The sequence below is a fragment of the Diceros bicornis genome, chromosome 6 (genome assembly GCF_020826845.1).
Source record: "Diceros bicornis minor isolate mBicDic1 chromosome 6, mDicBic1.mat.cur, whole genome shotgun sequence".
NCBI lineage: Eukaryota > Metazoa > Chordata > Mammalia > Perissodactyla > Rhinocerotidae > Diceros > Diceros bicornis.
Genome location: NC_080745.1, coordinates 75,159,807 through 75,169,843, shown reverse-complemented (window position 1 = coordinate 75,169,843; position 10,037 = coordinate 75,159,807). Strand labels below are relative to the sequence as shown.

The window sequence follows — 10,037 nt, the reverse complement described above, 5'->3', positions numbered from 1 at the left end:
AATAATATATTTAGCAACATTTAGACTTTACCCACTAACTGACCCTGTTTTCGTGACAACACTTGCAGCCCAGCAGCAGGGAGACAGGAGAAGTCCCATTACTTCAACACAGAAAACCAGTCAAAAGATCTGTAAAAACCAGAAGCCTCCATCAGAAGCCCATTCAAAAGCCCTGAATTGGATTTGTACAGCTCAAGAGGTGACAGAGATCCGTAAATGATTTCTAGCACAAGACAGCACAATCAGCAAGTCTGCTTTTTCAAGCTGACTGAACAAGGCACTCCAGAAATGCCCATTACAGCTGTTCCCAGAGAGAAGGAGCACGGAGCCTGGACCAAGGCCAGGTCAGCCTCCCAGCACACCCACACGTGTCCTCAGGATTGGCCAGGCCACCAGATTTAGGTAATCAGGCTGCAAATATTGTAAGCGGTCCCTCCCTTGGGAGGCTTCCCCAGCAGTGACGAAGCAATGTCCTATCAGGAGCTTATGGAATAAGCCACTGACTTTCCTGGTAATTCATTTTCAAAGCCACACTTAGGGATCAGAGCGAGCCCATCTGTATCCTACTCACTCCTCTGTTTTCCGAGCAGAACTCTCCTCAGAATTACAGAAGCTATAATTAAAGTACCTTATTTGGGCATGCTGTAATTAGTCGCCAATTCACAGTGCCATCAAATGTAATCCGAATATAAACTGCAGGGCTGCAGGTGCCAATCCCCCCGTGAGTTCTGGGAGCTAGTGAGTCCTGCCTGCCTGTCTCATAAGACCTTGTCACCCCTGAATGGCTCACCTGGTAAGGCAGAGACTGGATCTGACCAGTGGGAGTGAGCCCCAAGGCAGTCTGTCTTCCCAAACATTTCTCAGCCTTGGGAGTTGGACATTCAGGGAGCAGATTTTGTCTCATCACCACATAGAGAAACTTCGGATGAAGGCAGCTTCTTCAATCTACATTTCAAAGGGAATAGTGTGTTTTATGATTAAACACAAGCTTTGAGGCCATTTTTTATCCATCAAACAAATGTTTACTGAGCACTTGCTAATATGCAGGACAGGGGGGATTCGACAAGGTACAGGACACAAAGATGGCTGGAAGGTCCATGAGACTGAAACCATGCACTCAAGCTGTGCGACCTTGGGTACATGAATTGATGTCTCTGAGACTCAGTTTGCATATCAATAAAATGAGAATCTTAGCATTCATCTCACAGTGTTGTAGTGAAGATTTAACATGAGAAAAGATGTAAATATCTAGTACTTTGCCCAGCACAAAGCAGAGCTGGGACAAGAAAATCCGCCTCTGAGGATGAGTCCAGCCCTCTGATTCTAACCTGCCCCCACTGGCTACTCTGCTGCACCTCAAAGCAAGTTGCAGATGAAAAGAGGACCTGGAATTGTGGGCCAGGGTCTTGTGACTGCCCTCCCCCTATTAGGAGCTCCAGAGTTTTTCTACAGCCCCTGGAAGGGTGTGGAGTTGGCCATACGTGAGCAGGAATTGTCTGCTTTGTACTGGGAATGCCTCCACCTGATGTTATGTATGTGCATGGCTATTTCCTGCTGGACCCTTTGCTCCAGAAGCCCCCTCCCCACTCATGCTTCTCACTGATCAGGGCGTTTCCCAGTTCCGCGTAGAATTTTGCCCAGTGTCCTTGCATAAGGGAATTGAGCCTGGCTGCAGTAGTAAGCGGGCACGTTCAGCCAGGCTGAGGAGGTATCTCAACGTGTATTCTCATGGCACCTGGGCAGCCTTTCCTTTCAAGTGTGTCTGGTCCCCTTCCTGCCTCTAATACTCGGCCCGCTCCCTCAGTGCATCCACACAGATATTCACTGAGGAACCTACTGCATTAGACACTCCCAGGACTGCATTACATACGTTATTTTATTTCTTCCATGATACACGATACTATCAACTGCCATTTGTTTAAGCTAAAAATCCAGATTCCATCCTTGATTTCTCTGCCCTCAACCATCACATCTAATCCATCAACATGTCCCGGGGACTTGACCTTCAAAACGTGATCCACTATCTGTCCATATCTTTCCATTTTCAAAATCACATCTGTCTAAGTCAGCGTGCAGTCGCCTCCCAATCAGCTTCCCTGCTTCTACTCCATATGATCTGTTCTCCACACAGTGGCCAGAGAGATCTTTTTATAAACAAATCAGATCAGGTTATGGCCCTGGTCAAAACCCTCCAATGGCTGCCATCACACTTAGGATCGAATCCAAACCCCTTGCTCAGACCTCATACCCCAGCACCCTGCTCCTGCCCCTGCCCTCACTGTGGCTTCTACAGCCCCAGGGTCTTTGCATTAGTTCTTGACTCTGCTTAAGAACCTCCTCCACAGATGTCAGCATGGATGGAAGCTTCCTGCACGTTGACTCCTCAGAGAAGCATTTCCTGACCTAACGTAGCCCAGTCTCCTCCCAGCCATTCTCTATCACATCAGCCTTTTAAATTCTACATCCCATAAATGTCTGATGACTTCCTGTTTATTTCTTTAGTCTGCCTCTCTCCCATCTAGAATGTCAGCTCCCTTAAGGAGGTTCTTTCTCCTTGTGTTCCACTTCCTGGAGCGGAGCCTGGCATAGTGGAGACACTTGATATATTTGCTGAGTAAATGAATCCTCATAACAATTATCTGCGAAATGAGGATAAACCCACCTGAGAGAGCTCAGGTGACTTGTGTGTCACCGCCGGTATGCCACAGAGCTTCAATTTAAACCTAAGTATTTGCTGCTCTAAAGTTGATGCTTTTTCCACCCTCACTGTCTTCCATTTCATTTGTCTTTCCCTCCGCCTCCCCCAGCAGCTAATGCAGTGTCATCTGACATTTCACATTTATGATAAGTGCCTGAACAGGACCTCAAGCCTCTGCCTCTTATTTCTGTGCTGGCTTATGGCTCACGCCCCACATGTTTGTATTTTCAGCCCCCGAAGCTTTTCTAAATTAATGGGAAATACTTATTCAAAGTAGACCCAGCTAGCATCCTTTACCTTTTATCAAGAGATGCCCACCTCTCATCAGGCATCCAGCATTTCTGTCCATCATGCCTACAGTAAAGAGGTGTCTGCCAGTCTACAAATCAGAACGTGGGCGGGAAGTTTCTCTCCTTGAGGAAGATTCAACCATGATTGCCACCCTGGGGCTGGTTGGCCAAGCTTTCTGGAATGGAGGAAACATGAGAGCTTCAAAAGCCAAGACTGAAGCTGGGGGCAGGAAAAGGGGTGGGGTGAGTTGAGGTGGGAGCATGGGGCAGTTACAGAAAACTCATAAAGGGGGAAAGGACACATCTGTGGGGAGTGCCCAATAGTTCTGTAGTGTAGGAGTGAATGTGTGACTAGAGAATATTGGGTCACATCTACACACCTGTACTCACCTTTTTAAAGCAGACATGAACAGCACTGGACTGGGAGTCAGAACGTTTACCTTTGAGCACTGTCTATGATTTGCTTGCTGAAGGGCCTTGGGCAAGTCTCGTGACTTCCCTGCCTCTCAGAATCTTCGTCTCATGTGGTTGGGAGCTCAGCACCCCAGCCCTGCTCACCCCAGAGCTTTTGTGGAGACAATTCCAGATGATCAATGGAACAGGACCTGTGCAAGAGAAAGTAGTTTTTATTGTGGTTGTTATACTAATGGATCCCACACTTTGCAATTCAACCCACAGAATATAGTGACACGGCGGTCAGTGATAGGGCACCCAAAGATGGGAACATTGGAGTTTCCTCCCCATCTCACCGTCTATGCCTTTTCATCACTCAGCCCATACCTTCCACTCACCAGAACTAAAGGCCCCAAGGCCCCATGTTATGTCCCACCCATTCTGCAAACTTCCCTCAGACTCTTCACTCATCCAAAATATGGCCAAGGATAGTACTGTTGCTGAGGGGAGGAGATTGCCTTAGGCTTCTGAAATCACACCCTGTCCTCCCTGAGGGAAAGAAATCCAGCCCCTGCCTCATTCCAACATGGAAGCATTGAAAGAGGCTCTGCTGCAAAAGGTTTACTCTGAAAGGGGACGCCAAATCAAGTGCATCTTCCTCAACGACCAGGAGGCTAACACATCTGATATGACCAAGGCTGACTCCTGTGCAGGCAAAATGGAAAAGACCATGGGCATGGCGAATCTCATCACCATAGGAACTGGGCTAATGATGGACATAAATCCAACCATCTGGGTGATTTCTTGGCACCATATTTCACAGCCCTAAAGTCATTTGGTTGAGAAAGAGCAGAGGATTACATTATTCACAAGGGTATAAAACTAGGAATAATACCACTTCTGCCCCTGACTAACATGGTTAAACCTCTGTGGGGGGTCTGAGCATACAGACCTCTGACCCACCCACGTCTGAGTTTGTGAAGCCGTTTTTACAACTGGTCTTCAGGGAAGATATTGAGTCTCTCTGCAAAGTGGACACCCAATGAAGGGCTGTCGGAGCACTGTTTCTTGTTGGTCTCTGCCTGTGGATACTGAAGCTATCTGCTAGAAATGCCGAGGGCACTCACCTGGGCCGTACTATTTGTGGGGAGCACCCACAGACATTTCCCCAATGGGAGCCAATGTTGGGGCTGGACTGGCCCTTGTGGTTCTTATTATGATTGTAAGATGCACCTCAGCAACAACTATCAGGGAACTTGGAAAAGACAAGATTAATGACTCAGAGGTCCTGGAGGGTGCACGGCATGCCTGAGGCCACACAGCAAGATCACAGGGAGAGAGAGACAGCAGACCTGAGCTCTGCCTTTATTGGGGTCAGGGATGGGGGCCTAGTGTTTCAAGGGTTCACTGTTTATTGGTGAATTTAAAACATAAAAGCAGGAATTAAAGCGTAGGAAGGGAAAAGCAAGCGGTCAGTCAATTGGTCAGTTATCTAAATCAGCCAGAGCTCTCTAAAAAGGGAAGTTCGCGGGTGGGGCAGCCTGGTTCTTTATCTAGTTGTGTGGCTGGCAATGTGTTTATTCGAGATGGATGTCCTTGAAGTGGACGCTCAGCAATCAAAAGCTTAATATCAGGGACTTATGTTACAATCAAATGAGCTATTGTCAGGCGCTTACACTACAAGCACACTGTATTCAGTTCAATTCAACATATACTTACGGAGCACCTGCTAGACCTGGGCTGGATGCCAGGAGGATGTTGTTACAGCTCTAAGACCAAGTCTTGGTTCTGTTGATTACGGCCGTGGGATCACGATCACGTGTGTGACTTAACTTCTCCAAACCTCAGTTTCACCATCTGTGAAATGAGGAAAACGATAAGGTTTAATCATAGGGCTTCATGGTGTTCCAATAAAAATGCATATAAAAGTGACTATAAATAAAAAATGCTATTAGAATGTTAAGTAACTCCATAGATATCAGCAGTGGGAACAGGAAGTGTGTACTGGGAAGGGAGAAGGCAGTGTCTTCCTCAGCTGGCTGGAATGACAGCACGTCTTGAGAAACCTCCTTGATTTCAGAAAAATGAAATGCTTCCAGTGGTGGATTTACTGACAAGCTTACTTACGTAGTTCTGATCAAAAGCTCTGGAGCCAGACTCACTGACTACTTCACCACCTACTCACTGGGTGACTTTGGGTGAGTGAGTTACCCTGTCTGTGCCTCAGTTTCCTTATCTGTCAAATGATATGAAGATTAAATAAGTTAATATGTGTAAAGTACCTAGAACAGTGCCTGACACAGGCAAGTTCTGTGTTTGTTTGCTGTTCGTTCTCATCATATAGACATTTAAAAGGCAGGTTGCTCCCAACTTGAAAAGGTCTTGGAAGCAAGGCCTTGGAAGAGAGACCATCTTTTTTTTTTTTTTTAGTTTTTTTGCTGAGGAAGATTAGCCCTGAGCTAACATCTGTTGCCAATCCTCCTCTATTTTATATGTGGGTCACAGCCACAGCATGGCTGTTGAGTGGTATAGGTCCGAGCCCAGGATCTGAACCCACAAACCCAGACTGCTGAAGCGGAGTGCACTGAACTTAACCACTAGGCCACAGGGCCAGCCTCCCTGACCATCCTATTTTATGTTGCCTCACCCATATCTTACTCCTTGGGTTGTCAGATAAAATACACAATGTTCAATTAATTATCTGAATTTCAGATAAATAACAAAAAAATATTTAGTACAAGTATAGCCCAAGTGACTTGGACATACTTATACTGAAAAAATTATTCATTGTTTGTCTGAAATTTAAATTTAACTGGGCATTCTATATTTTTATTTGCTAAATCTAACAACCCTACCAACCCATTATCCTGTTAAATAATCCCAGGCAGTGAAAAGTGCTATAAAAGTGCCATTGTTGTTTATAATACTGTCTTCCTCACTAGGCTGTAAGCACCATGAGAGCAGGAGCTTGTCTGTCTCATTTCTATCTGATTCCCAGGGCTCAGCAGAGGATCTGGCCCATGGTAGGAACTTACCACGAAGGTGTTTTTACAACGACTGAATAAGGGGGTTCTTGAAGAGCAAAGGAGAGACCCTGGGAAGCACCCACCTTCTCGTCCTTCTTGTCTTTCTCAAATCTTTCCAAGCGGCATTCCAGTCCATGTACCTAGGTCCGAGCACTCTATGTTGGCAATCTAGGGACCCCAGTCCTTCTCAGAGTGTGGACTTCGATCTGGGCTCCAGCGTGGGGTTAGGAACACGTTAGATTTTTCCTTTGAACTGTGAACAACCAATTCTGTGCATTCCAATTCTGTCACCGTCCTGGGCTCCACAGACTGCAAGAAATGGACTTGCCTTATGCTAATGGCATTTCATTTATCATTATAGTGCCGAATGAGGGGAGACAGTTAAGCTGAGCGTGATGTTTTATTAGTATGTTTTTCTGAGGTCTGTGACTCTGCATAACACAATGAATAAAAATGACCTAAATTTCACTTCGTGAGACATTTTCAGGCTACACTTGCTCAGCCACCTAAGCCTGGTGATGCGTTTGGTAAATCGCGTCAGACTTCAAGTCTTCCCTTTTAAAGCATTAGTGCAAGTGTGGCTTTAACTTAATTTAATTTGAATGTTTTGCATTTGGTAATAACTCTGGTTTCCCATAAAATGAAAATCACTCAATTCTTTTTGATTTTTAGTTTAAAACAATATAGACTTTAGGGACTCATGCAACAGAATGCCTACCCTCTGCGTCAAATCGGCAACATTTGCCACAGTGTTAAAAATGGTGTTTCTAAGTGTGGTTGAAATTGTTCACAGCGCTTGCTGATTTGGAGTGTCATATTTGCTGTGTCTGATGTACTGCATTTAAACAGAAATGGCTCTCTCTTTGTTTTGGAATTAAGTTTTAAACTGAATGGGTGGTTATTCAAGCAGCGCTGTTATACAAAAACACTGGTTTGCAAGGGACTGATGTGGGGTGGGAGGAGGGTCACGCTGTCTTGCCTTCTGGATTGGGCATTATGAGGACCTAATTGTCTCCATAAAAGTGAGCTACTTTGCCCACGAGCTCCTGTAACACATTTTTTAAAAGAAAAAAGAGGGACAACGAAATAAACTGGCTTGCCCAAGTGCCATTGGGCAGTTTTCACAGGTCTCTTCAAAAGGAACAACTGATAAGAACACTGTCCCAAGCCACCTTCTCTTGCTGGCAACAGGAGGGAATTCTGCAGTTTATAAACAACCGTATTTCAAAGACGTAAATACTGCTTCACAGATTCCAGCAGTTAGTTTCACAACACACAACAGCTTTTGGTCCCTTTAAGAGTCAATTACTCATCAGGAAAATAAAACGAAGCTATATACATAAAGATATTAATTAACAACGTTATCAATACTAGCAAGAAAAAATTGGAAGCAAGCTCTATGTGCAGCATTCTGGAAATTGTTAAGTAAATTATGGTGCATGGACTATGGTGAAACATAATGCATTCATTGAAATGATAATTAGAAAGACGGATACATGGAAAATGTTTAAGCTAAAGTATCAAGCGAGAAAAAAATGACTGAATTATATGGACATTGTGATGGCAACTCTATCAGTATAACCATGTGGATGGATAAAAATTGGAAGAGGAGACAAAAATGAAAACCAACCGTTGTATAGAGTTAGTTGGATTGAAGGTAGTTAATTCTATTTTTTAAAATTGTTTTGAAAAGCTAAAAATTCTTTTTAAAATAATCATTTAAAAAAAGCAGTGGAAAAATATGCAATCAGTTTAAATCTTTGAATCTAGAGTTTACTCCTTAGTTCATCCTGGAGCCCATTAATAGGGTAATATCCAACTTGTAGAATCAATTAAATTCTCCAAATACTTGCTTAGAAGGACAAAGTGGAAACTATTCAGAGAAAGACTTCTAAAAAGGAAAAAAAAGTCATCTTATTTTAGGATGAGAAGCTCTCAGGTATCACTCGTATAAGCTCTTTATCTCACTGATTAGGAAGCTAAAGCTTAGAGGGATTGGAGAGTCGGTCAGGGTCACACAGAGAGTAGCAGGACTGGGGCTGGACAGACCTAGCATGTGATGTGTCCCTCTGGTGGGGTTCACACAGCCACTGAAAAGCCCAGACGGGGACCTGAGTTCAGCCCCTACTCTCCTCCCAGCTGGCACACGCACTGCTGCGCAGCTGTGCTCGGTGGACCTGCCTAGGAAGAACGAGGCTGGACGATATGCCCTCGCCCTTTCTATGTGTGTGGAGTGGTCCTTTCTCTTCCCTGTTCAAGGCCAGGTTGCTTGTCTGTCAGCCTTCACTCTGCTCTGCCCTTGACCCACAACGGCATGCCCGGAATCAGCACAGTCTGCTCTGTTCCTAGAAAGCGTTACCTCTTGTTTGACAATGTGCTGTCCACACAGCTCTGGGCCCCTGGGCAGAATGGAGAGGGATTTCTCTCAGGGTCATTCACTCTTTACTGTCGTGGAACTATAACTGGAGTCCTGCTGGCCGCACTGGATCTCCCATAGGCAGAGCCCGAGGACAGAGGTCCTGATGGGAGATGTTATGCTTTTCTCCATGACATCCTAGGTATCATTGCTGTTACCTGGTTCCAAGTCAAGGCCTAGAACTTCTGAGTTCAGAAGACCTCTTGCACGTCCCCATTTGCCTTTTGGCCCAGCTCTGGATTAAAAACGTCCTTTCTGGGGGCCGGCCCAGTGGTGTAATGGTTAAGTTTGCGTGTTCTGCTTCAGCGGCCGGGGGTCTGCAGGTTCGGATCCTGGGCGCTGACCCACGCACTGCTTATCAAGCCATGCTGTGGCAGGCGTCCCACGTATAAAGTAGAGGAAAACAGGCACGGATATTAGCTCAGGGCCATTCTTCCTCAGCAAAAAGAGGATTGGCAACGGATGTTTGTGCAGGGGTAATCTTCCTCACCAGAAAAAAAAAAAAAATGTTCTTTCTGACATGGCTTGTGCTTTGTGCCCCTCAGCCTCTGAGTACAACAAAACCACTCAACTAGAGTCTGTAGAAGATGAAAGTCCAGATTAACCAAAAGCTTTTTATCGCAGCTAAAATAAGAAGAGGCAACACTGTTACCTACCTGCTCTGTTACTTGGACAAGTTAACCTCTAAACTTTAGTTTTCTTATCTGCAAAAAAATAGGGATAATAATGGTAGCCACCTCATTGGGTTACTATGAGAATTTGATGAGAGATTGTATATAAAATATGTAGGACTGTGCCTGGCGTACCGTAAGCATTTGCTATGAGTTAGCTATTATATTTATCCTAATCTTCTTGTCTATAAAATGGGAATTGTAACACCTTGTCTTCACCATCACCCTTGGTTTTGGTCTTCAAATAAATTCAAGAGCTGAACCTGCTTAGTCAAGAGTGGAGCACTGTGCAATGCCAGGCCATGTTGTCACAGTGAGGTGAAGCCTACCACAGTGACATGAGCATCACAGAGTCTTGGGTCATGGGGCCTTTCAGCACCAAGCAGCTCATGTCAGCCTCATCACACCTGCGCGAGAGGACCATTATCCCCACATCAGAGATGAGGAGACTGAGGTTAGTGGGCCAAAGTGTTGAAGGGACTTTTGCCCAAGACCACCAAGCTAATTAGTGACAGGACCTGGTTTAAAATCAAATTTGTCCAA

General features: G+C 45.1%; 1 long non-coding RNA gene across 1 annotated transcript; it reads right to left on the bottom strand.

Annotated features, from left to right (window-relative positions):
• Positions 1-686: 686 nt before the first annotated feature.
• On the bottom strand, positions 687-6,707 carry LOC131406817 (uncharacterized). The gene is made up of 3 exons (XR_009220356.1): positions 6,491-6,707; positions 5,101-5,238; positions 687-945 (listed from the first exon to the last, which is right to left on the bottom strand). It is a non-coding gene; the product is annotated as an uncharacterized LOC131406817 (long non-coding RNA).
• Between the last annotated feature and the right edge of the window lie 3,330 nt (positions 6,708-10,037).